Source organism: Camelus bactrianus, chromosome 14 (genome assembly GCF_048773025.1).
Source record: "Camelus bactrianus isolate YW-2024 breed Bactrian camel chromosome 14, ASM4877302v1, whole genome shotgun sequence".
In the NCBI taxonomy this organism is placed as follows: domain Eukaryota; kingdom Metazoa; phylum Chordata; class Mammalia; order Artiodactyla; family Camelidae; genus Camelus; species Camelus bactrianus.
In genome coordinates this window covers 18,544,866-18,557,513 of record NC_133552.1, presented here as the reverse complement: position 1 = coordinate 18,557,513, position 12,648 = coordinate 18,544,866, and positions in this window count along the sequence as shown.

The window sequence follows — 12,648 nt, the reverse complement described above, 5'->3', positions numbered from 1 at the left end:
ACAAGTCCACACAAAAACTTGAATGCAGATGCTTATAACTTTACTCATAATCGCCAAAACCTGGAAGCAACCAGGATGCACTCCAGGAGGTGAAAGGATAAGCAAGCTGTGATACATTCAGACGATGGGCTGTCATTCAGTGCTAAAAAGAAACGGGCTACCATCAAATCATGAAGACATGGAGGAACCTTAAACGCATGTGACTAAGTGAAAGAAGCCAATCTGAAAAGACTATAAACTGTATGATTCCGACTGTATGACATTCTGGGAAAGGCAAAACGATGATGACAGTAAAAAAAACAGAGGTTTCTAGGGTTGCAGATAGGGAGTAGGTGGCGGAATGAGTACATAAAGCACAGAGGATTTTTAGGGCAGTGAAAATATACTATATGATACCATAATGATGGGTTTATGTTATTACACATTTGTCTAAACCTACAGAATATACAACACCAAGAGGAAGCCATAATGTAAACTGTGGGCTTTGGGTGATTATGATATGTCAGTGTATGTTCATCACTTATAACAAGTGTACCGCTCTGGTGAGGGATGTTGAAAATGCAGGAGGGAGGCTATGCTTGAATGGATGCAGGGCATATATGGGAATTCTCTGTACCTTCATCTCAATTTTTCTGTAAACCTAAAATTACTCTAAAAACATAAAGTCTTATTTAAAAAAACAGACATCATATAAAAGTAACAAATCTAGATACTAAACATTGAAACAGACTATATTTTAAACACAAAAAGGAACTGAAGAGTAAGAATTGGGAAATGAAGTAGATAAAGTACATCTCCAAAAGGGAAGCTGTCCCTGGCCCCGACCCCCGCAATCTGCCTGCACATTTTAGATGACAACAATTCCATTCTTCTAGAGGACAGAAATCTAGGAGTTATCTTTAACCCCCTTCTTTTGTTCCTACCCCATATCCCATGTGCCAGGAAATCTTGTTGGCTCTCTCTGTTTACCCCTCCAGTGCCATCACCCGGACTAAGCATGGTCTCTTGTCTGAATTGTTGAAATAGCCTAGGAATTGGTTTTCTGGCTCCTGTCCGTACCCTTTACAGTCAATTGTGAACACAGGCACAAATGTGATTCTTTTAAAAATAGATAAACAGTAGTTTTCTTCTGTATAGCACAGGGAACTATACCCAACGTCCTGTAGTAACCTATAATGAAAAAGAATATGAAAATGAATATGTGTGTATATATATATGTATGACTGAAACATTATGCTGTACACCAGAAACTGACACATTGCAACTGACTATACTTCAATAAAAAAGTTCAAGAACTCCACATTTTTCCTTTTTTAGCTCTTTAAATGTATCCAGTAATTTTAATGCCATTTGTTGAAAATGCAGTTTTCCACATTTGAATTGATTTCATATCTTTGTAAAGAGAAATCAACAGTATTTGTGTAAGTCTATTTCAGAACTCTGTGCCACTCTCTCTCTTTTTTTTTAATGGAGGTACTGGGGACTGAACCCAGGACCTTGGTCATGCTAAGCGCATGCTCTACCACTGAGCTCTACCTTCCCCCTTCCCTCGTTCTCAGTACTTACCATTTTAAAAACAGAAGCCATGAGCTGTCCCCAAAACCTGTTCCCTTCCTCTTCTTTATTACTTCTCATAAATTCCTAGGATTCTTTCAGTCATTCTGTCTCAAGCACATGGACTCTTCTTTCTTCCTTTTAGTCAATTGATCAACAGATTCCTTCCTTTTTCTTTTCTCAAAGGTTTTTCTCTTTCTTTTCCTTCTCTTTTCTACAATCATATTTTAGAACTTTAACTTTCTCCCTTTTGGATTTTTGTGTGCCCTCCTGACTCCGGGACTTAAGTTTCTGTCTAATTTATCCTGTATTTTACAGATGATCTGAGCTTCCTAAAATAATGTTTTCACCATATTGCTCCCCTTGGCAAATACTCTCCTATTAACTTCTGGTTTAAGACAATGGATTGAACACACATTTACTTCCCAAACCAGTTTCTTCCCCAAACTCTGAAAATGACAGGAAAAGGTTAAAAATAAATAAATGTAAAAGATGGGCTTACACCCATGAAGACAAACATCATCAACATTTCAAAAGCTGTAAAGCAGATGGACAAGCGACAACTGACTCAGTAGACTTGTGAAAACGGAATCCGAAACCAGCAGCGAGGAAAGTCTAGAAGTGACCTGATTTATGCCATAAAAATCTCTGAAGTGCTTAAGAACTGGAATCACAGGCACCTGGGGCACTGACGATGAGTGCGCAGCTAAGGAGTGGATTATCTGAAAGTCTGCGTAAGAAGCTAAAAGACCCTCAAATCCTCTCCACTACTCAACACAGCAGACAGCTCTTCCTTCATTCATTCCAGCAGCCATTCTGTCTTACCGGGACACTGAAGGACTTTTTCCTCTCTTTTCTGCACAGCAGCATCAAAATGTAGGATGTTTTCCCACTTTAGAACATGACATGTGGTAATAAATGTATTATCTTTTGCCAGAGCTTGGCAAGGGTTTTAGGACTATCAGGAAGAATGCTTTGAGAGGACAACTCCCCAGGGCACATCAGGGCCTGGGCCAACTCGAGCCTGGAAGAGAAGTTCCATGGACAAGCTGTAGTATAAAAAATGGTCCAAGCTTCACCTGCACGCAGGCAGGAGCTGATTCCAAGGCTCACAGTCAGGCAAGTGGAGTGAGTGGAGCCACTGGCCAAGGATGCATATGGGTTGGTTCTCAAGAGCCAGAACTCCAGCCTGGCGGGAGTCAAATTTAAATCTTTAAGCACTTTAGCACCTGGAGTTGATTGTCACAAAGCCCTGCTGGAGCCGTACTCGGGTGTCTAACGGAATTTCTATACGGCCCTTCTTTTACTTCCACTGAAATCTTACTTTTTGGCTCTTGCATCTGGACTTGGCGTTGCTCAGTGAACATGCCATCCTGGTTGGATACACTTCCCTTTCCTAGGTTCTGTCTCCTAAGCTTGCCAACTGTCCTTCCCAGGGTAGCCCTGACTTGCCTCCTTTCTCTTTGTCCCTCTTCACCCTTCTTGATGCGTGGGCCGTGACACAAGTCTAGCTGAGGCGAAGGGGAGTAGAGGAGGGACTTACTATTTTCAGCAAAGTGGGCAGAGCCTGAGGAGAACTGGGAAGACATCAGCTAACCAAATGCAGTAGAAAGGAAATGAGACGGATTTTAAAACATTGCCAAGCAGTGTAAGCATCCAGGCGAAGGCTGACAACTAAATCTGTAGTGGGCTCTAAGGAGATGGTTCTTCATTTATCATCTGGGGAAAGGACTGGAGGAAGCAGAGTGATCCAGAAAATCCCAGATATATATAAACATGTGAAAAAAGTCACCAAAATGTTAATGACAGTTATCTCATGGGTGGGATTTCAGGTTTTTTGCTTTCTTTATGCTTTTATGTATGTAAATTTTCTAAATAGGCAAATAATGTGTGTAATTAGGGAAATAGGCTATTTCTGGTGAGAGAGAGAAAAAAAAGTTTTTCAATAGGAGAAAAAAGTTGCCCAAGACTCGGGATAAATACAATGAGTACTTCAAGGCATCAAAGATGAAAGAAAGAAAGAAAAGGAAGGAAGGAAGGAAGGGGAAAGAAAAAAAGAAAAGAAAAAGGAAAATAAAAGGGTAAAGGTAAGATTGGATTACACTGGACAGGCAATCAAATACCAGGAAAGAGAACTGATAGACTGAAAAAGTTGAGGGACTGGCTGTCCCAGTCAGGACAGACACTAGGCTATATAACACATTTATGTAAACTTAAAGAAAAACACCACTCAACCCTTTGATACCTCTGTGCAGTGCACGACCTCCACAACTGTACCAGATCCAGTGAGGAAGACAGGAATTCTGGCAGGAGGATGATAAAGACTGTGGAGAAGAATTAGCTCAATATGATGATGTAGTTCCAAGAACTAAAATAAAATTCTGAGAAGCCAGTGTTTAAAATGATTTATTCTTATGGATGTGAGAGATCCCAAGGATATTACGGTTATCTTTTGTTGCATAACAAACCATCTTGACAGCTAGTGGCATAAAACAACAAACATTTTACTATGCTTATGATTTGATGCATCAGGAATTTGAGTGGAGCACAGTGACAATGGCTCATCTCTGCTCCTTGAAATTTGAGACCTCAGCTGGAGTGGCATAAATAATTGGAGATGGCAAGGATATCTCTACTGGGGCCAAATGTCTGGAACTTCCTTTCCTCTCTTTGGAGCATCTGATGGGAATGGGAAGTCCAAGATGGCTCCTTGACTCAGGTTCAGTCCTGGGCTGGGATGGCTAGAATAGTTGAGGGCTGGCCGGCATCACTCTCTCTCTTTCCACAGGTAGTCTCATGGTTAGCTCCACTTCTTACGTGGTCACTGGTTTCCTCTAAGGAGAGAGAGTTCCAAGATAGAACATGCCTGTTTTATAGGCAGAAGCTGTAAGACTTCTTATGACTGAGTCTTTTATTTAAAATAACTTAAAAAAAATTTTTTTTACCTCTTATTTTTCTTTATTTTTTAATGGAGGTACTAGGGATTAGACCCAGGACCTCGTGCATGCTAAACATGTGCTCTGCCACTGAGCTATACCCTCCCCTTCTCATGACTGAGTCTTGAAAGTCACAGGGTGTCACTCCTGCCATATTTTGCTGGTCCAGCAAATCACTAAAGCCATCCAAGATTCAAGGGGGAGAGTAGGAACAGATTCCATCTCTTGATGAGGAAATGGCATGAGCTTATATGGAGGGAAAGAGCTGATAGTGGCCCTCTTGGAGACAAGCTACCAAACTGGTGCTAAAAGGAATCATCCAGAAGGAGTGGATTCTGGGAAATGATCCTTAGGGAGTGGTTTACAATCTAAAAAAAAAAAAAAAGTGGCAAGAATTTTAAATGGCAAGAATTAAAAAGTAGGAAAGCAGAGAGAGGTTGAGAAACCAGTGGTTTGAAAGTAGCTTTCAAGTCTTCTTACATTTCCAGCCTTCCATGCTTCAATCAGGCTGAACCTCTTCTGGTTTCCCAGGTTAGACTAGGTTCCTAATATTTAGCCAAGAGTATTGTTTAGATTGGGTCCTTTAAGGAGACACCAAGAGAGAATTAGATACACAAGAGATTTATTAGGAGAAATGTCTCTGAAGGATAAAGGGGAGGAAGAAAGAGAAGACAAGGAGAATTTTCAGACGAATCTGGTGCTCATGAAGAGGAGGGGCAAGGAAGAAGGCTTCAAGAGGAAGACTCTCAGATGCTGGATGATTGTAAGAAAGTTTCAGCCAGCTAATGGGGAGTCCTCAGGCCACAGATGCCCATTGAAGAGGCCCCCGTCTTGCAGGAATGGTTCTGCATTAGTTTCCCTGCCATCCTCAGTCACAGACTCAGAGTATCCCATGGGAAGGATGGTCTTGGCATGAGCTCAGAGGTAGGTCGAGAATGGCAGCCCCTGGAGCCATCAGTCAATTATGCTCCCTAGATTAGGAGAACAGAACCATATATTGGCCACTTCAAATGTGGAATCTTACCTGGTAAAAAGTTGCCTCATGAGGAAGGATTGGTCTCTCTGCACAACACCATGTGATATAATGCTCTGTATACATTAGGATTGCTTTTAGCTGCAAGTAACAGAACTCTTAGGTAAAACTGGCTCAAATGAAGGGGAGGAGGGATATATTAGGAGTTTGGGATTAACAGATTGTATAAAATAGGTAAACAACGAGGCCCTACTGTATAGCACTGGGAACTACAGTCAAAATCTTGTAATAACCTATGAGAATATATATATATATATATATAACTGAATAATTATGTCATACACCAGAAACTTACACAACATTGTAAATCAACTATACTTCAACTTAAAAAAAAGTAACTCAAAAGAATGAGCATCTTTTTTTCTACATAAGAAGACTGGTAATAGACAGCTTAGGCCTTGGCTCAGCAGTTCAACAATGACAAAGTCGCTCTCTGTATTTCTCTTGGTTTTTCCCTTATACTTCTCTCCTCATGGTTGCAAGGTACCCATGGCATCTCCAGATATCACATCCACATTCAAAGCAGAAAGAAGGGGAACCCAGGCAGGTGGTGTGGCTAAGTCAATTTCCTTTTAAGATTTTATAGCAACACCACACACAGTTCTGCCTCGATCTCATTGGCCAACTCTGGATTACATGGCCATACTGGATGAAAGAAAAGATGGGAAAGTTGGGATAAAATTGTCTTGTGGGCATAGAACAATCTTGATCCATCACCCCAGCTGGGGACATTACTACCTTGAATGAAACTGGAATTCTGTTCCCAAGGAAGAAGGAAAGAGATATTGGGTAGGCAACCAAGAATTTGCCTTGTCCTCAGCAGTGGAGTTGCTAGTCTCATTCCTGACCTGCACCAGGGCAGAGGAAGAAGTCTGAAGGTCTGCATTGTTCCTCAGAGTCATTCCATCAATAAACAATTATTGAGTGGGACTGTTTTCCTGCACAGCATGAGGTGCTAGGTTCTGGAAGAAACAACTGCCAGTTCCTAGCAGAACTGAAATAGTGCACCTCCCAGTGCCTAGCAAAGTGCAAATATTTGTTTTATAATGAATGAACGAAGCAACGCTGATGCTATAATTATACAAACAAGGCAAACGTGTTAAAATAAGGACTCCATATTCTCCCCTTTACTGTCTTAAAGTACAATTTTACATTCTCCTTCACAGCCTATCCTTTACCATAACCTAAAGCAGCAGTGTCCAGCAGGACTTCCTGCAGAGATGGATGTGTTCTATATTTGCACCGTTCAATATGATTGCCAGTCACCGTATGTGGCTATTGAGCATGTCAGATGTGGCTAGTGCAACTGAGAAGCTGAATTCTTAAACTTTATTTAATTTTTAATGCCTTAAAATTTAAATAGTCACACCTAACTCACATCTGAATCAGCACAGTTTTAAAAGGCTTAAGTATTATTAATAATGTAAATTAGTAAAGATAAGAATCTATTGTTAATCCATTCCCTACACTTCAGTTAATATTGGAGCAAGTTGAGATCACCTTAAATTTTTTTCCTCCAGTAGTCTCAACATCTACACATTGTTGCTTTTTAAATGAAGTTCTTTTATCAAGTCTTTTCAAGCTTAGAATTAATTATTTACAGGTGCCAAAAGTAGGTACCACAGATCTGGTAAGAAATAGGGATTTGGTTTATGCATTTTTGCTTGTTTGAAGTTGACAATAGTTTTTTTTATGATTCAACCAGATTCCAGATACAGGCTCTTAGTCCCTGTGTGAGAAAGATAATTTTCCATTTGCAATAAACACATATTCTGCTTCTCTATCAAGAGTGGTAAGTTCCTCCTGTGCGATGCTTGTTTGCTCTTTGCCCTATACATTAGGCATTTAACCACTTACAACCCTGTGAAATTTCCCAAATAGCTGTTTTGCGTTGCCATCGAAATCTTGTTTGTTTTTTCATTTTAAATGTATGGATACCTCATCTCCCCGATTTTAGATCTAAAGGCAAGATACAAGGGCAAGATACAATTCAGGTTCTGGTGAAAAGAACCCCGGCCTTCGCGTCAGGTTATGGAAATTTCAACAATTTTTTCTGAGCCTCAGATTTGTCATTGGTAAAATGGGAATGATAATACTGAGTTCACCGAGTTCTTGCAGGCATCAAACAGTGCGAGTGAAGCTCTTGGTGAATGCTAGAGTACTCAGTCACTCCTAGATTCTCTGTTTCTTTGTGTCCTTCATGGCAAGACCATAGTAAGAGCTAACCGAATAATCATTGAGTGAGTGAATGAATGGATATAGAAAACTGAAACATTATAGTTTTCAATGATTTTTTTAAAACCAGCAACTGAATCGAGGTGGCTGAGACAACTTATGGATGTGGTCCTGTGGTTCCTTACTAACCTCCTCTATGCCTGATTGGCTGATCACAAGGCTGGATGAGCCTCTAAAGTGTGTGTCTGTTAGAAACGCCTTTGCCCAGGAGCAGTAGAAGATCTACCTTCCTTAAAGCAGTTTAAACAAGAAGCTCAACATCCCATTGTGTGGCCAGTGGCTCCTCTCGTGGCCCCCAGGGTTTACAGCAGTTCCGGGTATCTATCACCTGCGAGCATAAAGATGTCCAGCCAATGGAAAATAGTGTGTCCTCCTGTGTATCTTTTTATTTTAATTAGTGAGGAAAAGCTTTCCCCAGGGGGGCTACCTTCCCTGAGCCCTCTGCCACACGAACAACACCTGTTATCCTTTCCGAGCGATGCTGAACTCGGACCTTACTCTGCTGGGGCTCCAGAGGGGTGTCATAGATGGGAAAGCAGCTCTTACCTTCTTCCAGGTCTGCAGGTGTATCAGGCAGAGGAGAGGAGTTGGCACATCTTACTTCTTACCTTTCATTACGCTTCCTGGGAGGAAGGGGTCCTTGGCTTTCCAAATTTCCAACATTTCTGGGTCTAGGCTGAGAAGAGATGAAATAGAGGAAACTGGGAACCACTTGAGAACAACGGCACATTACATCACCACCAGCAGCTTCATTGTCGTTATTACTGTCCTTATCATCACGGGTGGGGGCAGGGTTTGAGAATCCCACTTGTAGTGTCACTGCTCCAGCTGGGAAGAATCACCTGGATCAACATGACCTCCAGCCATATGGGCTCTGGGTGGGCCTCAACCTTTGTTCTGAAGGGACACAGAGGACACCTGCGTGAGGGACCCGCTCCCCTGGACATCCAAGATGCTTTATGGCTCCAGGCACCTATAGGGCGGGCTGTAAGCTATGCTCAATCCCACCCACATCCCACCCCATGAGTTGTGGTTTTTTCCTTTTCTCTTGCACAGATGATCACACACCAATGGCTCATGACATCAGGGCTGAAATCTACTGCTTTAGGATTTACAGTCTAAAGGAATTAATAATACAGGTAAAAATGCTGTCAACAAGCAGAGAACAATTTTTTTTAAGTGAACAGACCTGTCAGGCAATTCTGTTATTTACTGGTCATAAGCAAGTGCCCATGGGGAAGAAATAGTAGGTAAACATAGGGTTCCTCTTGGAATAAGAAAAATACCACATCTCATCAAATAATTCCAGAAATGCCTATTTGTTAATATATACTCCATGTTCTTAGCATCTACAACTAGGCTGATTGATAACATTTGGCATTAGTAACTGAGCCACTCAAATAAATGTTGAGTGATGGGTTTACGTTAAAACACAAACTGCTTTTTCTAACCACCAATGTACCTGTCAGCCGAGGGAGGCTGAAGAGGGATTTGAGAAGGTGAGCTGCCCAACTGGAAGAAGGCGCAAGGAGCCGACATGGAGCAAAACAGCACTTTACTGCAGTGCAAGCAGGTGGCGCGCCCGCAGCAGGCAGGTGGCAGTGGCACTTTCTTCTAGTTCAACAAGATGGTGCGCCCCCAGCGTGGTGCACTTGTCCTTTTTATATGTATTCTGCCCGCGCATGCTTATTGTTCATAATATGGAGTCACGCTACTGGCGCATGCGTGGTAGTCACGCTACTGGCGCATGCGTACATTTACCCCTTACCAAGTGAAAGCTATTGTGAACTTTGGTCTGGGGCCCACGGCCTATTCACTTAAGGCTGCCGACAGTACCTTACTCTCCTTACTTCTTATTTAATTATTAGTTGACATGGGGAAGGGGAGAATCTATTTACTGAAGAAAATATTTGTCATGTATGGCTAGTTAAAATGTCAGATTTAGCCATTCTGAGTTGCATAAGTCATTTGCAAAACTTGCATAATTATTATATAAGAATAACATTTGTAGGCTTGGTGCAATGACCTTTGCACTGCATGCAATTAATAAAGCCTTAATAATAGAAATAATAAAGCAAATTTCTCACTGGGAGTTAATCTGTTTTGGTATGATAACTATCTTCAATGCAATTATGTCTTACATGAATTTTTTCAAATATGTCTTCACTTCCAGGTATCCACGCTGTACCACAAATAGAAGAGAAGTAGATTTCCTGGGGAAAAAAATGGAATTAAAACATGAAAATCTGTGCAATATGAATCACTGTTCTTTTATCTAATAAGCAAAATAGAGATTTCTCTCTTATTGTTAAAGATTTTTCTTATCAGGGCTTAAAATACCTTGAAACCAAATCACACCTTTGCATAAAGCTATACACTTTGATACAGCCTGTGTCCTGGGACTTAGAAATACACAAACCTCCATGGGGATTTTCATCTGGTCCTTGTTAGGTGATGGTAATTCGTGCCTCCACTCCAACATCCCTCTGCCATGTGCTTTGCCTCATTTTAAACATCTCTACAGACACCTAGAGTAAAAACTTCATAAGGAAAATTATTTTTATTCAGCTTGATTTTTTCTGTAATGTGGGTCAAATAAGAGACTGTTTAGGGGAGGGTCGGGGAGGGACAAGAACCCTTCATTTGTGTTTATGGTAGACAAGTGGAGAGTGGGGATTTCTTTTCTCCTCTCAGGACAAGAAGAGCCCTTCTCCTCATGGCCACCTCCTACTGCTCAGTGCCCAGAAGGGAGCCACTGGCCCCAAGGGTGATGATGCCACTTTGGGGAAATGTCTCTGAACTCTGAGAGATTTACCTCTCCTGTAACAACACCACTGCTAACATCTAGATGGCACCACCATGTATTTCCCATGAAGGAAACCAACATGCACCTCAGTGGTATAAAGGTTATTTTAAACTAAAGACATCTGAACAAACAGCAGCCACAGAAAGAAACCTTTACAGAAGGAAACTTCTTTTGGGGACTTAAGCCGAAACTCCCAAAAAATACAGCCATCATAAATCCCCTGTCCAGGAGATTTACAGCTGGAGAGAAGGCTAAGCACTATCACTGGGATGGGTAACTGCTTAACAAATTTTATCTGAAACTGCCAGACCTTCCCTTTGTTCTTCCACAGATGCTCTCTCTCCTCCCTTACTCTCCCCTATTTAGTTGGTATATAAACCCTTATCTCTCACTGCTCTGGGAACCATTGCATCTAAAGGCTCTGGTGAAAGTAAATGAACCTTGTCTTTTCTCCTGATAAGCTGAACTCAAGTTGGAAGAGGACATTTTTCCTCCCAACAGCATTCTCTCACTTATCCCTTGCAACAACCCTCCTGTATTCCCATTTCCCAGGTGAGAAAACTGAGCCTTGGAAAGGTTAAGAAAGTTTCCCAAGGTCACACCATAGTTAAATGGCAGATGGAGTTTGAATGCTGATTACTTGAAAAAACGAAAAACACGGCCAATTTTCCTGGCATGTTACGTACACTATGCTGGTGTCTTGGAACAGCCAGGTGATGGGTTCTGTTTCCCTCTTCTCCTTGGATGCTTGGGGCCGTGATGACAGAGCTGCTGCACCCAGTTGGAGGCAGCAGTCTGGTCCAAGACAACTCAGTGAAAGAAGGTTTCAGAGGAAACTCAGGTGACATATAAGAGCCAACTGAACACTGTGTTGTGTTAGTACCCGTGGTCAGTATGCAAGGAGAGAAAGAAGAGGGAAGAAAGGTGCCACATATAAGCAAGGTCATGCACCAGCTTAGAGGCCCAGTCTCCCTGGGGGATGGTTCTTGGACCAGCGATTCTCAGCTTTATGACACGTCTCATGACACCCAACACAGATGAGCTTCTCGGGAACAAAACACTGGAGTTGCCATAGAGTGATTTCCATGACTCCTTAGTAACCACCTGCCTCCCCAGTCCTTTCCCCCAGGAAAGCTTATTAGAATGGACCTGAGCGAGAGTCATTTTTTAAAAGAATAACCCTTAATCTACTCACATGTATTTAGTAATAACAATGGTCACTACTAATAAAATCTCTCCAGCTTTATTATTAGCAATGTGTGTGACACAGATTTCACAACTGGTCCTGATACCCCAGGATGTCTCAACCACATGGATTATAGAAAACCAGTAGTTTGATTGACCAGGAAATAGCTTACACCGGGGTTAATCCAGTAATCCAAAAGAGAATGAACGGCCACCAAAGGCGGCAGTTACACCTCCCCTCCTCTCCCACCCTGTGCTCTGACCTCTCTGGGCATCTTCTCCCAGCTCGTGTTCCTTGCCACCTTAACATGCGAAGACAAACCCCAGCGTGAAGATGTATCACTTGCATTGAGCTGTTACCTGCTTTGCTAGTCTTGAACATGGAGGAGAAATTCGGCAACAAAATAAACTTATCAAGTTACTGATGTCGGCCTATGAAACAAAGATCAGATTTCAATAATAAAGAGGGAAACTTGGGAAAGTCTTAAATTGAGCAATGGCTTGTGTGGCTCTTGGGGCTGCGTCTGCAGAGGTAGTAAATCATCTGCCTGAAAAATCAAATCGATTTCCATGACCTTTTCCTTCCGTTGTCTTTCTCCTGTGGTCCCTCCTCCCCTCCTGTAGGCAAAAGGATGATAATGGGGTCATTGCCTTTATAAAATAAGCACTAGTATAAAGCAAGTTTCTAACTATTTGTTATTAAAATGACATCCTCTAGGGAAATTATATTTCAATATCAAAACTGAAAGGTCACTATTTGGTATTATTGCTGGTTGACAGCATCTTCACGTGTGTCAGTTTATCTGACCTACTGTAGTTTCTAGTACCTTGTCTCATGGAGAAGGCAGAGTAAATTTCCTCTGAAAGGAGGAAAGTGTTCGTTTCTGTATCCTGGGTGG